This window comes from Mobula hypostoma, unplaced genomic scaffold (genome assembly GCF_963921235.1).
Source record: "Mobula hypostoma unplaced genomic scaffold, sMobHyp1.1 scaffold_169, whole genome shotgun sequence".
In the NCBI taxonomy this organism is placed as follows: domain Eukaryota; kingdom Metazoa; phylum Chordata; class Chondrichthyes; order Myliobatiformes; family Myliobatidae; genus Mobula; species Mobula hypostoma.
In genome coordinates this window covers 116,046-132,881 of record NW_026948235.1, presented here as the reverse complement: position 1 = coordinate 132,881, position 16,836 = coordinate 116,046, and positions in this window count along the sequence as shown.

Below are 16,836 nucleotides of genomic sequence, written 5' to 3'. Positions count from 1 at the left end.
TGTCAAAAGCCTTTTGAAAATCCAAATATAATAGATCCACTGGTTCTCCCCTATCCACTCTACTAGTTACATCCTCAAAAAATTCTATGAGATTCGTCAGACATGATTTTCCTTTCACAAATACACTCAGAGACCTGTCTATAAACTCAGCAGGTGTGTGTACAGACACAGATAGACTCAGACGCCCATCTATCCCCACACAGCTGGTGTGTGTACAGACACAAATACACTCAGAGACCTGTCTATCCCCACTCAGCTGGCGTGTGTACAAACACAGATACAATCAGAGACCTGTCTATCCTCATTCAGCTAGTGTGTGTACAAACACAGATACACTCTGAGACGTGACGATACACTCAGCTGGTGTGTTTACAGACACAGATAGACACAGACGCCTGTCCATCCCCACTCAGCTGGTGTGTGTACACAGATACACTCTGAGATCTGTCTATACACTCAGCTTGTGTGTGTACAGATACCGATATACTCAGTCGCCTGTCTACACCCACTCAGCTGGTGTGTGTACAGACTCAGATATACTCAGAGACCTGCCTATTCCCACTCATCTGGTGTTTGTGCAGACACAGATACACTCAGAGACGTGTCTATACACTTTGCTGGTGTGCATACAGACACAGTCAGACTCAGACACCTGTCTATTCCCACTCAGCTGGTGTGAGTACAGGCACAGATACACTCTGAGACCCGTATACCCACTCAGCTGCTGTGTGTATAGACACAGATACACTCAGAGACCTGTCAATACACTCAGCTTGTGTGTGTACAGACACAGATACACTCAGAGACCTGTCTATCCCTACACCGCTGGTGTGTGTACAGACACAGATACACTCAGAGAGCTGTCTATACACTCAGCTGGTGTACATACAGACACAGATACACTCAGAGACCTGTCAATACACTGAGATGGCATGTGTACAGACACAGATAGACTCAGAGACCTGTCTATCCCCACTGAGCTGGTGTGTGTACACACACAGATTTACTCAGAGACAAGTCTATAGTCACTCAGCTGGTGTGTGTACAGACACAGATACACTCAGAGACCTGTCTATACACTCAGCTGGTGTTTGTACACGCACAGATATACTCAGAGACTTGTCTATCCCCACTCAGCTTGTGTGTGCACAGACACAGATACACTCAGAGACGTCTATACACTCAGCTGGTGTGTGTACAGACATAGATAGATTCAGACACCTGTCTAAACCTACTCAGCTGGAGTGTGTACATACACAGATTCACTCAGAGACCTGTCTATACACTCAACTGGTGTGTGTACAACACAGATAGACTCACACGCCTGTCTATCCCTAATCAGCTGGTGTGTGTACAGACACAGATACACTCAGAGACCTGTCACTCCTTACTAAGCTGGTGTGTGTACACACACAGATATACTCAGAGACCTGTCTGTCCCCACTCTGCTGTTGTGTGTACAGACACAGATACACTGACACACCTGTCTATCCCCACTCAGCCGGTGTGTGTACAGACACAGATACACTCAGAGACCTGTCTATACACTCAGCTGGTGTTTGTACAGACACAGATAGACTCAGACTCCTGTCCATCCTCACTCAACTGGTGTGTGTACAGACACAGATACACTCAGAGACGTGTCTACACACTCAGCTTGTGTGCGTACAGACACAGATATAATGACAGTCCTGTCTAACTCTACTCAGCTGGTGAGTGTACAGACACGGATACACTCAGAGACCTGTCTATACACTGAGCTGGTGTGTGTACATATACAGATAGTCTCAGATGCCTGTCTATCCCCACTCAACTGGTGTGTGCACAACCACAGATACACTGAGACACCTGTCTATCCCCACTCAGCTGGTGTGTGTAAAGACACAGATACACTGAGACACCTGTCTATCCCCACTCAGCAGGTGTGTGCTGTTACGTACCTCGTAACTGGGTTGCCAAACCAGCAGAAGTGGATCACTCCGTTGGAGTCTGGATTACTAGAACTAAGAAAGTTTTATTAAAGAAACAAGCAACACAGTACTCTAATCAAAAGGATAATGAATGCAACAGTTCAGCAATGATAAACATACATGTACACAGAATTAAGATAACAGGATCAATCAAGCTCTATCGTTGTCTAGGGGTAAATGACCAGTTTCAAAGTGACGCAAAGTTCAGTTCAATTTAGTTCAGTTCAGTTCGCAGTAATCGCTGCCGTGGCGATGGACAGTGGGGGGAAGGAGAGAGAGAGCAAAAATGAATGAATATTCAAACGGCTTCCACACAGACCTTCGCAGTCAGCTTTCGGGCAAGTCCTTTGTGATGTCATCTGAGGTCACCGACCGTGACCCCTCCGTTTCCAGATACGATCGTTTCTCTGCGGTGAACCCGGCACCCAGGCAAGGGTGGACACACACCAGGTTCCCGCCGATCGTGCCTTTCCACCCTGTGCGTCTATGGCCTGGTCCCGCAACCGGCTTTCCAAAACTTCCCACCGACTTGTGAGAGACGCACCGCTTCCAGGGTCTCGTTACCTCGTGGTGTCGTGTGTGTCGCCTTAGCGAACCTGTCCCTTTTTATCCCCCAGCTGGGGTATCACCTGTCCATCACTTCAAACAGTTCAGGGTTCAAAGGGGGAGCCGATCTTGACAGCTCTCCTTCCGTTACTCTCTCCCGTCCCTTCATTAACATCTCCAAATGCTGCTCCACTGTTTTCCTTATCTCTCTCTCTCCTGAAGACAGGTGGCAGACCAACTGCTGATCCCACTGGTGCCAGCACAGGACAGCTAACATCTTAATCTATGTGTATTCTTGTCACAGTGTACAGACACAGATACACTCAGAGATCTGTCTATACACTCAGCTAGTGTGTGTACAGAGACAGATAGACTCAGACGCCTGTCCATCCCCACACAGCTGGTGTGTGTACAGACACAGATACACTCAGAGACCTGACTATACACTCAGCTTGTGTGTGTACGCACACAGATACACTGAGAGACCTGTGTATACACTCAGCTGGTGTGTGTACAGACACAGGTACACTCAGAGACCTGTCTATCCCCATTCAGCTGGTGTGTGTACAGACACAGATACACTCAGAGACCCGTCTGTACACTCAGAGACCCGTCTGTACACTCAGCTGGTGTGTGTACAGACACAGATATACTCAGAGACCCGTATCCCCACTCAGCTGGTGTGTGTACAGACACAGATAGACTCAAACACCTGTCTATCCCTATACCGCTGGTGTGTGTACAGACACAGATACACTCAGAGACCCCTCTATACACTCAGCTGGTGTGTGTACAGACACAGATACAATCAGAGACCTCTCTATACACTCAGCTGGTGTGTGTACAGACACAGATAGACTCAAACACCTGTCTATCCCCACTGAGCTGGTGTGTGTACACACAGAGATACACTCAGAGACCTATCAAATCACTCAACTGCTGTGTGTAGAGGCACAGATACTCTCAGAGACCTATCTAAACACTCAACTGCTGTGTGTACAACACAGATAGACTCAGATGCCTGTCTATCCCCAATCATCCGGTGTGTGTACAGACACAGATACAGTCAGAGACCTGTCACTTCCTACTAAGCTGGTGTGTGTACAAACACATATATACTGAGAGACCTGTCTATCCCCACTCTGCTGGTGTGAGTACAGACACAGATACACTGACACACCTGTCTATCCCCACTCAGCTGGTGTGTGTACGGACAGAGATAGACTCAGACTCCTGTCCATCCCCACTCAGGTGGTGTGTGTACAGACGCAGATAGACTCTGAGACCTGTCTATCCTTACTCAGATGGTGTGTGTACACACTCAAATATACTCAGAGACCTGTCTATCCTCCCTCAGCTGGTGTGTGTACAGACACAGATACGCTCAGAAACCTGTCTATACACTCAACTAGTGTGTGTACACACACAGATAGACTCTGAGACCCGTATCCCCACTCAGCTGCTGTGTGTACAGACACAGATACACTCAGAGACCTGTCTATACTCTCAGCTGGTGTGTGTACAGACACAGATACACTCAGAGACCCGTCTATACACTCAGCTGGTGTGCGTAGAGACACTGTTATAGTCAGTAACCCATCTTTCTCCTCTCAGCTGGTGTGTGTACAGACAGAGGTACAGTCAGAGACCTGTCTATCCCCACTGAGCTGGTGTGTGCACACACAGAGATATACTCAGAGACCTGTCTATCCCCACTCTGCTGGTGTGTGTACAGACACAGATACACTGACACACCTGTCTATCCCCACTCAACTGATGTGTGTACAGACACATATATACTCAGAAACCTGTCCATACACTCAGCTGGGGTGTGTACAGACACAGATACACTCAGAGATCTATCAATACACTGAGATGGTATGTGTACAGACACAGATAGACTCAGACGCCTGTCTATCCCCACTCAGCTGGTGTGTCCACAGAAACAGATACACTCAGAGACATGTCTATAGTCACTCAGTTGGTGTGTGTACAGACACTTATACACTCAGAGACCTGTCTATACTCTCAGCTGGTGTGTCCAAAGAAACAGATATACTCAGAGACCTGTCTATACACTCAGCTGTTGTGCGTAGAGACACTGATATAGTCAGTGACCTGTCTTTCTCCTCTCAGTTGGTGTGGGTACAGACACAGACACACTCAGAGACCTATCTAAACACTCAGCTGCTGTGTGTACAACACAGATAGACTCAGACGCCTGTCTATCCCCAATCAGCCGGTGTGTGTACAGCCACAGATACACTCAGAGGCCTGTCACTCCCTACTAAGCTGGTGTGTGTACAAACACAGATATACTGAGAGACCTGTCTATCCCCACTCTGCTGGTGTGTGTACATATGCAGATACAATCAGCGACCTATATATCCCTATTCTGCTGATTATACAGACAGAGATACACTCAGAAACCTGTCTCTCCCCACTCAACTGCTGTGCGTACAAACACAGATAGACTCAGAGACCTGTCTATGAACCCAGCTTGTGTGTGTACAGTTGCAGATAGACTCAGACGCCTGTCTATCCCCAATCAGCTGCTGTGTGTACAGACACAGATACACTCAGTGACCTGTCTATACACACAGCTGGTGGGTGTACAGACATAGATATACTCAGATTCTTGTCTGTCCCAACTCAGATGGGGTGTGTTCAGACACAGATACACTCAGAGACCTGTCTATACTGTCAGCTCATGTGTGTTCGCACACAGATACACTGAGAGACCTGTCTATACAATCAGCTGGCGTGTGTACAGACACAGATACACTGAGAGACCTGTCTATACAATCAGCTGGCGTGTGTACAGACACAGATACACTCAGAGACCCCTCTAACCCACTCAGCTGGTGTGTGTACAAACACCGATATACTCACAGACCTGTCTATCCCCAATCATCAGGTGTGTGTACAGACACAGATACACTCAGAGACCTGTCTATACACTCAGCTGGTGTGCATTCAGACACAGGTAGACTCAGACTCCTGTCTATCCCCACTCAGCTGGTGTGTGTACAGACACAGATACCATAAGACCATAAGACCATAAGACAAAGGAGCAGAAGTAGGCCATTCGGCCCATCGAGTCTGCTCCACCATTTTATCATGAGCTGATCCATTTTATCCTATTTAGTCCCACTGCCCCGCCTTCTCACCATAACCTTTGATGCCCTGGCTACTCAGATACCTATCAATCTCTGCCTTAAATACACCCAATGTCTTGGCCTCCACTGTTGCCCGTGGCAACAAATTCCATAGATTCACCACCCTCTGACTAAAAAAATTTCTTCACATTTCTGTTCTGAAAGGGCGCCCTTCAATCCTGAAGTCATGCACTCTCGTACTAGACTCCCCCATCATGGGAAACAACTTTGCCACATCCACTCTGTCCATGCCTTTTAACATTCGAAATGTTTCTATGAGGTCTCCCCTCATTCTTCTAAACTCCAAGGAATACAGTCCAAGAGCGGACAAACGTTCCTCATATGTTAACCCTCTCATTCCTGGAATCATTCTAGTGACTCCTCTCTGTACCCTCTCCAACGTCAGCACATCCTTTCTTAAATAAGGAGACCAAAAATGCCCACAGTACTCCAAGTGAGGTCTCACCAGCGCCTTATAGAGCCTCAACACCACATCCCTGCTCCTATACTCTATTCCTCTAGAAATGAATGCCAACATTGCATTCACCTTCTTCACCACTGACTCCATCTGGAGGTTAACTTTAAGGGAATCCTGTACAGGACTCCCAAGTCCTGTTGCATCTCAGAACTTTGAATTCTCTCCCCATTTAAATAATAGTCTGCCTCTTTATTCCTTCTGCCAAAGTGCATAACCATACACTTTCCAACATTGTACTTCATTTGCCACTTCTCTGCCCATTCTTCCAATCTATCCAAGTCTCTCTGCAGACTCTCCGTTTCCTCAGCACTACCGGCCCCTCCACCTAACTTCGTATCGTCAGCAAACTTAGCCACATAGCCATCTATTCCATAATCCAAATCGTTGATGTACAATGTAAAAAGAAGCGGCCCCAACACTGATCCCTGTGGAAAACCACTGGTAACCAGCAGCCAACCAGAATAGGATCCCTTTATTCCCACTCTCTGTTTCCTGCCAATCAGCCAACGCTCTATCCACGTATGTAACTTTACTGTAATTCCATGGGCTCTTATCTTGTTAAGTAGCCTCATGTGTGGCACCTTGTCAAAGGCCTTCTGAAAATCCAAATATACAACATCCACTGCATCTCCCTTGTCTAGCCTACTGGTAATTTCCTCAAAAAATTGTAATAGGTTTGTCAGGCAGGATTTTCCTTTAAGGAATCCATGCTGAGTTCTGCCTATCTTGTCATATGCCTCCAGGTACTCTGTAACCTCATCCTTGACAATTGACTCCAACAACTTCCCAACCACCGATGTCAAGCTAACAGGTCTATAATTTCCTTTTTGCTTCCTTGCCCCCTTCTTAAATAGCGGAGTGACATTTGCAATCTTCCAGTCTTCCGGAACCATGCCAGAATCTATCGACTTTTGAAAGATCATCGCTAATGCCTCCGCAATCTCCACAGCTACTTCCTTCAGAACACGAGGGTGCATTTCATCTGGTCCAGGAGATTTATCGACCTTTAGCCTATTCAGCTTCCTGAGTACTTTCTCTGTCGTAATTGTGACTGCGCACACTTCCCTTCCCTGTCACCCTTGAGTGTCCGGTATACTGCTCAGTGAAGACTGATGCAAAATACTTGTTCAGTTCCTCTGCCATCTCCTCATCTCCCATTACAATTTCTCCAGTATCATTTTCTATCGGTCCTATATCTACTCTCACCTGTCTTTTACTCTTTATATACTTGAAAAAGCTTTTAGTATCCTCTTTGATATTATTTGCTAGTTTCCTTTCATAGTTAATCTTTTCTCTCTTAATGACCTTCTTGGTTTCCTTTTGTAAGGTTTTAAAAACTTCCCAATCCTCTGTCTTCCCACTAATTTTTGCTTCCTTGTATGCCCGCTCCTTTGCTTTAACTTTGGCTTTGACTTCTCTTGTCAGCCACAGTTGCATCCTTTTTCCGCTCAAAAATTTCTTCTTTTTTGGAATATACCTGTCTTGCACATTCCTCATTTCTCGCATAAACTCCAGCCACTGCTGCTCTGCCGTCTTTCCCACCAGTGTCTCTTTCCAGTCAACTTTGGCCAGTTCCTCTCTCATGCCACTGTAATTTCCTTTACTCCACCTAAATACCGACACATCAGATTTCGGTTTCTCTTTTTCAAATGTCACAGTGAACTCAATCATGTTCTGATCACTGTCTCCTTAGGGTTCCTTCACCTCAATCTCTCCAATCACCTCCGGTTCATTACACAATACCCAATCCAGTACAGCCGATCCCCTAGTGGGCTCAACAACAAGCTGTTCTAAAAAGCCATCTCGCAGACATTCTACAAATTCTCTCTCTTGAGATCCAGTGCCGACCTGATTTTTCCAATCTACTGGCATGTTAAAATCCCCCACAATTATCATAACACTGCCCTTCTGACAAGCCTTTTCTATTTCCAGTTGTAATTTGTAGTCCACATCCCTGCAGCTGTTTGGAGGCCTATAAATAACTGCCATCAGGGTTCTTTTACCCCGCTATTCCTTAGCTCAACCCATAAAGATTCTGCACCTTCCGATCCTATATCACCTCTTTCTAATGATTTAATACAATTTCTTACCTATAAAGCCACGCCTCCCCCTCTGCCTACCTTCCTATGCTTCCGATACACCGTGTATCCTTGGACGTTCAGCTCCCAGAGACATGCATCCTTTAGCCAGGTCTCAGTGATGGCCACAATATCATACCTGCCAATCTGTAGCTGTACAACAAGACCATCCACCTTATTACTTATGCTGCGTGCATTTAAGTACAACACCTTAAGACCAGTATTTGATACTTTTTCTTTGATTTCACTCAGAGATCTGTCTATACACTCAGCTGGTGTATGTACAGACATAGATAGACTCAAACACCTGTCTATCCCTACTCAGCTGGTGTGTGTACAGACACAGATACATTCGGAGACCTGTCTCTCCCCACTCTGCTGGTGTGTGTACAAACACAGATACACTCAGAGACCTGTCTATACACTCAGCTGATGTGTGTACAGACACAGATAGACTCAGATGACTGTCTATACCCTCTCAGCTTGTGTGTGTACAGACACAGATACACTCAGAGACCTGTCTATTCAATCAGCAGGTGTGTGAACAGACACAGATACACTCGGACACCTGTATATCCCTACTCAGCTTGTGTGTGTACAGACACAGAAGCACTAAGAGACCTGTCTATCCTTACTAAACTGGTGTGTGTACAGACGCAGACAGACTCAGAGTTCTGTCTATACACTCAGCTGGTGTGTGTAGAAACACAGATACACTCAGAGACCTGTCTATACTCTCAGTGTGTGTGTGTGTGTAGACACAGATACACTCAGAGAACTGTCTATCCCCACTCAGGTGGTGTGTGTACAGACACAGATAGACTGTGACACCTGTCTATCCCCACTCATCTTGTGGGTGTACAAACACAGGTATACCCAGAGACCTGTCTATCCCGACTCAGCTGGTGTGTGTACAGACGCAGATACACCCAGAGACCTGTCTATACACTCAACTAGTGTGTGTACGGACACAGATAAAGTCAGAGTCCTGTCTATCCCCACTCAGCTGATGTGTCTACAGACACAGGTACACTCAGTCACATGTCTATACACTGAGCTGGTGTTTGTACAGATATAGATACACTCAGAGACCTGTCTATACACTCAGCTGGAGTGTGTACAGACACAGAAAGACACAGACACCTCTATATTCCCACTCAGCTGGTGTGTGTACAGACACAGATACACCCAGAGACCTGTCTATCCCCACTCATCAGGTGTGTGTACAGACACAGTTACACTCAGAGACCTGTCTATACTCTCAGTGTGTGTTTGTGTAGACACAGATACACTCAGAGACCTGTCTATCCCAACTCAGCTGGTGTGTGTACAGACACAGATACACTCAGAGACCTGTCTATACAATCAGCAGGTATGTGAACAGACACCTGTATATCCATATTCAGCTTGTTTGTCAACAGACACAGATGCACTAAGAGACCTGTCTATCCCCACTCATCAGGTGTGTGTACAGACACAGATACACTCAGGGACCCCTCTATCCCCACTTAGCTGGTGTGTGTACAGACGCAGGTAGTCTCAGAGTTCTGTCTATACACTGAGCTGGTGTGTGTACAAACACAGATACACTCAGAGACCTGTCTATAATCTCAGTGTGTGTGTGTGTAAACACAGATACACTCAGAGAACTGTCTATCCCCACTCAGCTGCTGTGTGTACAGACACAGATACACTCAGAAACATGTCTATACAGTCAGCTGGTGTGTGTACAAACACAGATAGACTGTGACACCTGTCTATCCCCACTCATCTTGTGTGTGTACAAACACAGATACACCCAGAGACCTGTCTATACACTCAGCTAGTGTGTATACGGACACAGATAAAGTCAGAGTCCTGTCTATCCCCACTCAGCTGATGTGTGTACAGACACAGATATACCCAGCGACCTGTCTCTCCCCACTCAGCTGGTGTGTCTACAGACACAGATACACTCAGTCACATGTCTATACACTGAGCTGGTGTTTGTACAGATATTGATACACTCAGAAACCTGTCTACTCCCACTCAGCTGGTGTGTGTACAGACACAGTTACACTCTGAGACCTGTCTATACACCCAGCTGTTGTGTGTACAGACACAAATACACTCACACACCTATCTATCCCCACACATCAGGTATGTGTAGAGACACAGATATACTCAGAGACCTGTCTATCCCCACTCAGCTGGTGTGTGTACAGACACAGATACACTCAGAGACCTGTCTATACTCTCAGCTGGTGTGTGTACAGACACAGATAGACTGTGACACCTGTCTATCCCAACTCATATTGTGTGTGTACAAACACAGATATACTCAGAGACCTGTCTATCCCTACTCAGCTGGTGTGCGTACAGACACAGATACAGCCAGAGACCTGTTTATACACTCAGCTAGTGTGTGTACGGACACAGATAAAATCAGAGCCCTGTCTATCCCCACTCATCAGGTGTGTGTATAGACACAGTTACACTCAGCGACCCGTCTATCCCCACTCAGCTGGTGTGTGTACAGACACAGATACTCTCAGAGACCTGTCTATACTCTCAGTATGTGTGTGTGTGTGTGTGTGTGTGTGTGTGTGTGTGTGTGTGTGTGTGTGTGTGTGTGCAAACACAGAAATACTCAGAGACCTGTATATCCCTACTCAGCTGGTGGGTGTACAAACACAGATAGACTATGACACATGTCTATCCCGACTCAGCTGGTGTGTGTACAGACACAGATACACCCAGAGACCTGTCTATACACTCAGCTAGTGTTTGTATGGACACAGATAAAGTCAGAGACCTGTATATCCCCACTCAGCTGGTGTTTCTACAGACACAGATACACTCAGTCACATGTCTATACACTGAGCTGGTGTTTGTACAGATATAGATACACTCAGAAACCTGTCTACTCACACTCAGTTGGGATGCGTACAGACACAGATACACTCAGAGACCTGTCTGTACACTCAGCTGGTGTGTGTACAGACACAGATACACTTAGAGACCTGTCTTTACACTCAGCTGGTGTGTGTACAGACACAGATAGACTCAGACGCCTGTCCATCCCCACTCAGTTGCTGTGTGCACACACAGAGATATACTCAGATTCTTGTCTATCCCCACTCAGCTGGTGTGTGTACAGACACAGATACACTCAGAGACCAGTCTATACACTCAGTGTGTGTGTGTGTGTGTGTGTGTGTGTGTGTGCGCGCGTGTGTGTGTGCAAACACAGAAATACTCAGAGACCTGTATATCCATACTCAGCTGGTGTGTGTACAAACACAGATACACCCAGAGACCTGTCTATACACTCAGCTAGTGTGTGTACGGACACAGATAAAATCAGAGTCCTGTCTATCCCCATTCAGCTGATGCGTGTACAGACACAGATATACCCAGCGACCTGTCTCTCCCCACTCAGCTGGTGTGTCTACAGACACAGATACACTCAGTCACATGTCTATACACTCAGCCGGTGTTTGTACAGATATTGATACACTCAGACACCTGTCTACTCCCACTCAGCTGGTGTGTGTACAGACACAGTTACACTCTGAGAACTGTTTATACACAGAGCTGTTGTGTGTACAGACACAAATACACACACACACCTATCTATCCCCACTCATCAGGTATGTGTAGAGATACAGATATACTCAGAGACCTGTCTATCCCGACTCAGCTGGTGTGTATACAGACACAGATAAAGTCAGAGTCCTGTCTATCCCCACTCAGCTGATGTGTGTACAGACACAGATACACTCAGAAACCTGGCTATACACTCAGCTGGTGTGTGTACAGATACCGATAGACTGTGACACCTGTCTATCCCCACTCATCTTGTGTGTGTACAAACACAGATATACTCAGAGTCCTGTCTATCCCCACTCAGCTGATGTGTGCACAGACACAGATATACCCAGCGACCTGTCTCTCCCCACTCAGCTGGTGTGTCTACAGACACAGATACACTCAGTCATATGTCTACACTGAGCTGGTGTTTGTACAGATATTGATACACTCAGAAACCTGTCTACTCCCACTCAGATGGTGTGTGTACAGACACAGATACACTCAGAGACCTGTGTATACACTCAGTTGGAGTGTGTACAGACACAGATATACTCAGAGACTCGTCCATCCCCACTCAGCTGCTGTGTGCACACACAGAGATATACTCAGATTCTTGTCTATCCCCACTCAGCTGGTGTGTGTACAGACACAGATACACTCAGAGACCAGTCTATACACTCAGTGTGTGTGTGTGTGTGTGTGTGTGTGTGTGTGTGTGTGCAAACACAGAAATACTCAGAGACCTGTCTATGCCCACTCATCTTATAAGTGTACAAACACAGATATACTCAGAGACCTGTCTTTCCCGACTTAGCTGGTGTGTGTACAGAGACCTATCTATACACTCAGCTAGTGCGTGTACGGACACAGATAAAGTCAGAGTCCTGTATATCCCCACTCAGCTGATGTGTGCACAGACACAGATATACCCAGAGACCTGTCTCTCCCCACTCAGCTGGTGTGACTACAGACACAGATACACTCAGTCACATGTCTATACACTGAGCTGGTGCTTGTACAGATATAGATACACTCAGAAACCTGTCTACTCCCACTCAGCTTGTGTGCATACAAACACAGGTACACTCAGAGACCTGTATTCCCACTCAAATGCTGTGTGTACAGACACAGATACACACAGAGATCCGTCTATGCAATCAGCAGGTGTGTGAAGAGACACAGATAGACTGTGACACGTGTCTATCATCACTCATCTTGTGTGTGTACAAACACAGATATACTCAGAGACCTGTCTATCCCTACTCAGCTGGTATGTGTACAGACACAGATAGACTCAGACGCCTGTCTATCCCCAATAAGCTGGAGTGTGTATAGACACAGATACACTCACAGACCTGTCAATCCCCACTCATAAAGTGTGTGTACAGACACAGATACACTCAGAGACCCGTCTATCGCCACTCAGTTGATGTGTGTACAGACGCAGATAGACTCAGAGTTCTGTCTATACACTCAGCTGGTGTGTGTACCAACACAGATACACTCAGAGACGTCTCTATACACTCAGCTAGTGTGTGTACGGACACAGATAAAGTCAGAGTCCTGTCTATCCCCACTCAGCTGATGTGGGTACAGACACGGATATACCCAGCGATCTGTCTCTCCCCACTCAGCTGGTGTGTCTACAGACACAGATACACTCAGTCACCTGCCTACTCCCACTCAGCTGGTGTATGTACAGACACAGATACACTCAGAGACCTGCCTATCCCCACTCAGCTGGTGTGTGTACAGACACAGATACACTCTGAAACCTGTTTATACACTCAGCTGGTGTGTGTACAAAAACAGATAGACTGTGACACCTGTCTATCCCCACTCATCTTGTGAGTGTACAAACACAGATATACTCAGAGACCTGTCTATCCCGACTTAGCTGGTGTGTGTACAGACACAGATATACCCAGAGACCTGTCTATACACTCAGCCTATGTGTGTACAGACACAGATACACTCAGAGAATTGTCTATCCCCACTCAGCTGGTGTGTGTACAGACACAGATACACTCAGAGACCTGTCTCTCCCCACTCAGCTGGTGTGTGTACAGACACAGATACACTCAGTCACATGTCTATACACTGAGCTGGTGTTTGTACAGATATAGATACACTCAGAAACCTGTCTACTCCCACTCAGCTGGTGTGCGTACAAACACAGATACACTCAGAGACCTGTCTGTACACTCAGCTGGTGTGTGTACAGACACAGATACACTCAGAGACCTGTCTATACACTCAGCTGCTGTGTGTACAAACACAGATATACTCAGAGACCCGTCCATCCCCACTCAGCTGCTGTGTGCACACACAGAGATATACTCAGATTCTTGTCTATCCCCACTCAGCTGGTATGTGTCCAGACACAGATACACTCAGAGACCTGTCTACACACTCAGCTGGTGTGTGTACTGACACAGATACATTCAGAGACCAGTCTATACACTCAGTGTGTGTGTGTGTGTGCAAACACAGATACACTCAGAGACCTGTCCATACTCTCAGTGTGTGTGTGTGTAGACACAGATACACTCATAGACCTGTCTATCCCCATTCAGCTGTTGTGTGCACAGACACAGATACACCCAGCGACCTGTCTCTCCCCACTCAGCTGGTGTGTCTACAACACAGATACACTCAGTCACATGTCTATACACTGAGCTGGTGTTTGTACATATAGATACACTCAGAAACCTGTCTACTCCCACTCAGCTGGTGTGTGCACAGACACAGATACACTCAGAGTTCTGTCTATACACTCAGCTGGTGTGTGTACAAACACTGATACACTCAGAGAACTGTCTATTGACACTCAGCTGGTGTGTGTACAGACACAGATACACTCAGAAAGCTGTCTATACACTCAGCTGGTGTGTGTACAAACACAGGTAGACTGTGACACCTGTCTATCCCGACTCAGCTGGTGTGTGTACAGACACAGATACACCCAGAGACCTGTCTATACACTCAGCTAGTGTGTGTACGGGCACAGATAAAATCAGAGTCCTGTCTATCCCCACTCAGCTGATGTGTGTACAGACACAGATATACCCAGCGACCTGTCTCTCCCCACTCAGCTGGTGTGTGTACAGACACAGATACACTTCAGAGACCTATCTATACACTCAGCTGGTGTGTCTACAGACACAGATACACTCAGTCACATGTCTATACACTCAGCTGGTGTTTGCACAGATATACATACACTCAGAAACCTGTCTATCCCCACTCAGCTGGTGTGTGCACAGACACAGATACACTCAGAGATCTGTCTATACAATCAGCAGGTGTGTCAAGAGACACAGATACACTCAGAGACCTGTATATCCCTATTCAGCTTGTTTTGCAACAGACACAGATGCACTAAGAGACCTGTCTATCCCCACTCAGCTGCTGTGTGTACAAACACAGATATTCTCAGAGAACTGTCTATCCCCACTCAGCTGGTGTGTGTACAGACCCAGATACACTCAGAGACCTGTCTATCCCAACTCAGCTGGTGTGTGTACAGACACAGATACACCCAGAGACCTGTCTATACACTCAGCTAGTGTGTGTACGGACACAGATAAAGTCAGAGTCCTGTCTATCCCCACTCAGCTGATGTGTGTACATACACAGATATACCCAGCGACCTGTCTCTCCCCACTCAGCTGGTGTGTCTACAGACACAGATACACTCAGTCACATGTCTATACACTCAGCCGGTGTTTGTACAGATATAGATACACTCAGAAACCTGTCTATTCCCACTCAGCTGGTGTGTGTACAGACACAAATACACTCAGAGATCTGTCTATAAACTCACATGGTGTGTGCACAGACACAGATACACTCAGAGACCTGTCTATACACTCAGAGACCTGTCTATACACCCAGCTGTTGTGTGTACAGACACAGATAGACTCAGACACCTATCCATCCCCACTCAGTTGGTGTGTGCACACACAGAGATATACTCAGAATCTTGTCTATCCCAACGCAGCTGGGGTGTGTTCAGACAGAGATACACTCAGAGACCTGTCCATACTCTCAGCTGGTGTGTGTACGCATAGAGATACACTGAGAGACCTGTCTATATGTTGAGCTGGTGTGTGTACAGACACTGATACACTCACAGACCTGTCTATCCCCACTCAGCTGGTGTGTGGACAGAAACAGATAGACTCAGAATCCTTTCTATATACTCAGCTGGTGTGTGTACAGACACAGATACACTCAGAGACCTGTCTATACACTCAGCTGGTGTGTGTACACACACTGATATACTCAGTGACATGTCTATCCCCACTCAGCTGGTGTGTGTACAGTCATAGATTGACTCAGACACCTGTTTATCCCTATTCAGCTGGTGTTTGTACAGAGAAAGATTCACTCAGAGACCTGTCTATACACTCAGCTGGTTTGTGTACATACACAGATACACTTTGAGACCCGTCTATACACTGAGCTGATGTGTGTACAGACACAGATAGACTCAGACACTTATCCATCCCCACTCAGTTAGTGTGTGTACACACAGAGATATACTCAGATTCTTGTCTATCCCAACTCAGCTGGGGTGTGTTCAGACAGAGATACACTCAGAGACCTGTCTATACTCTCAGCTGGTGTGTGTACGCATAGAGATATACTGAGAGACCTGTCTATACGTTGAGCTGGTGTGTGTACAGACACTGATACACTCACAGACCTGTCTATCCCCACTCAGTTGGTGTGTGTACAGAAACAGATAGACTCAGAATCCTTTCTATATACTCAGCTGGTGTGTGTACAGACACAGATACACTCAGAGACCTGTCTCTCCTCACTCAGCTGGCCTGTGCACAGACACAGATAAACTCAGAGACCTGTCTAAACACTCAGCTGGTGTGTGTACAGACACAGATACACTCAGAGACCTGTCTATACACTCAGCTGGTGTGTGTACAGATACAGACACTCTGTGAACAAAGTTGAACTAAGGAGACTATGGAGCCATGAGGGATGAGCTGGCCAAAGTTGACTGGTTGGAT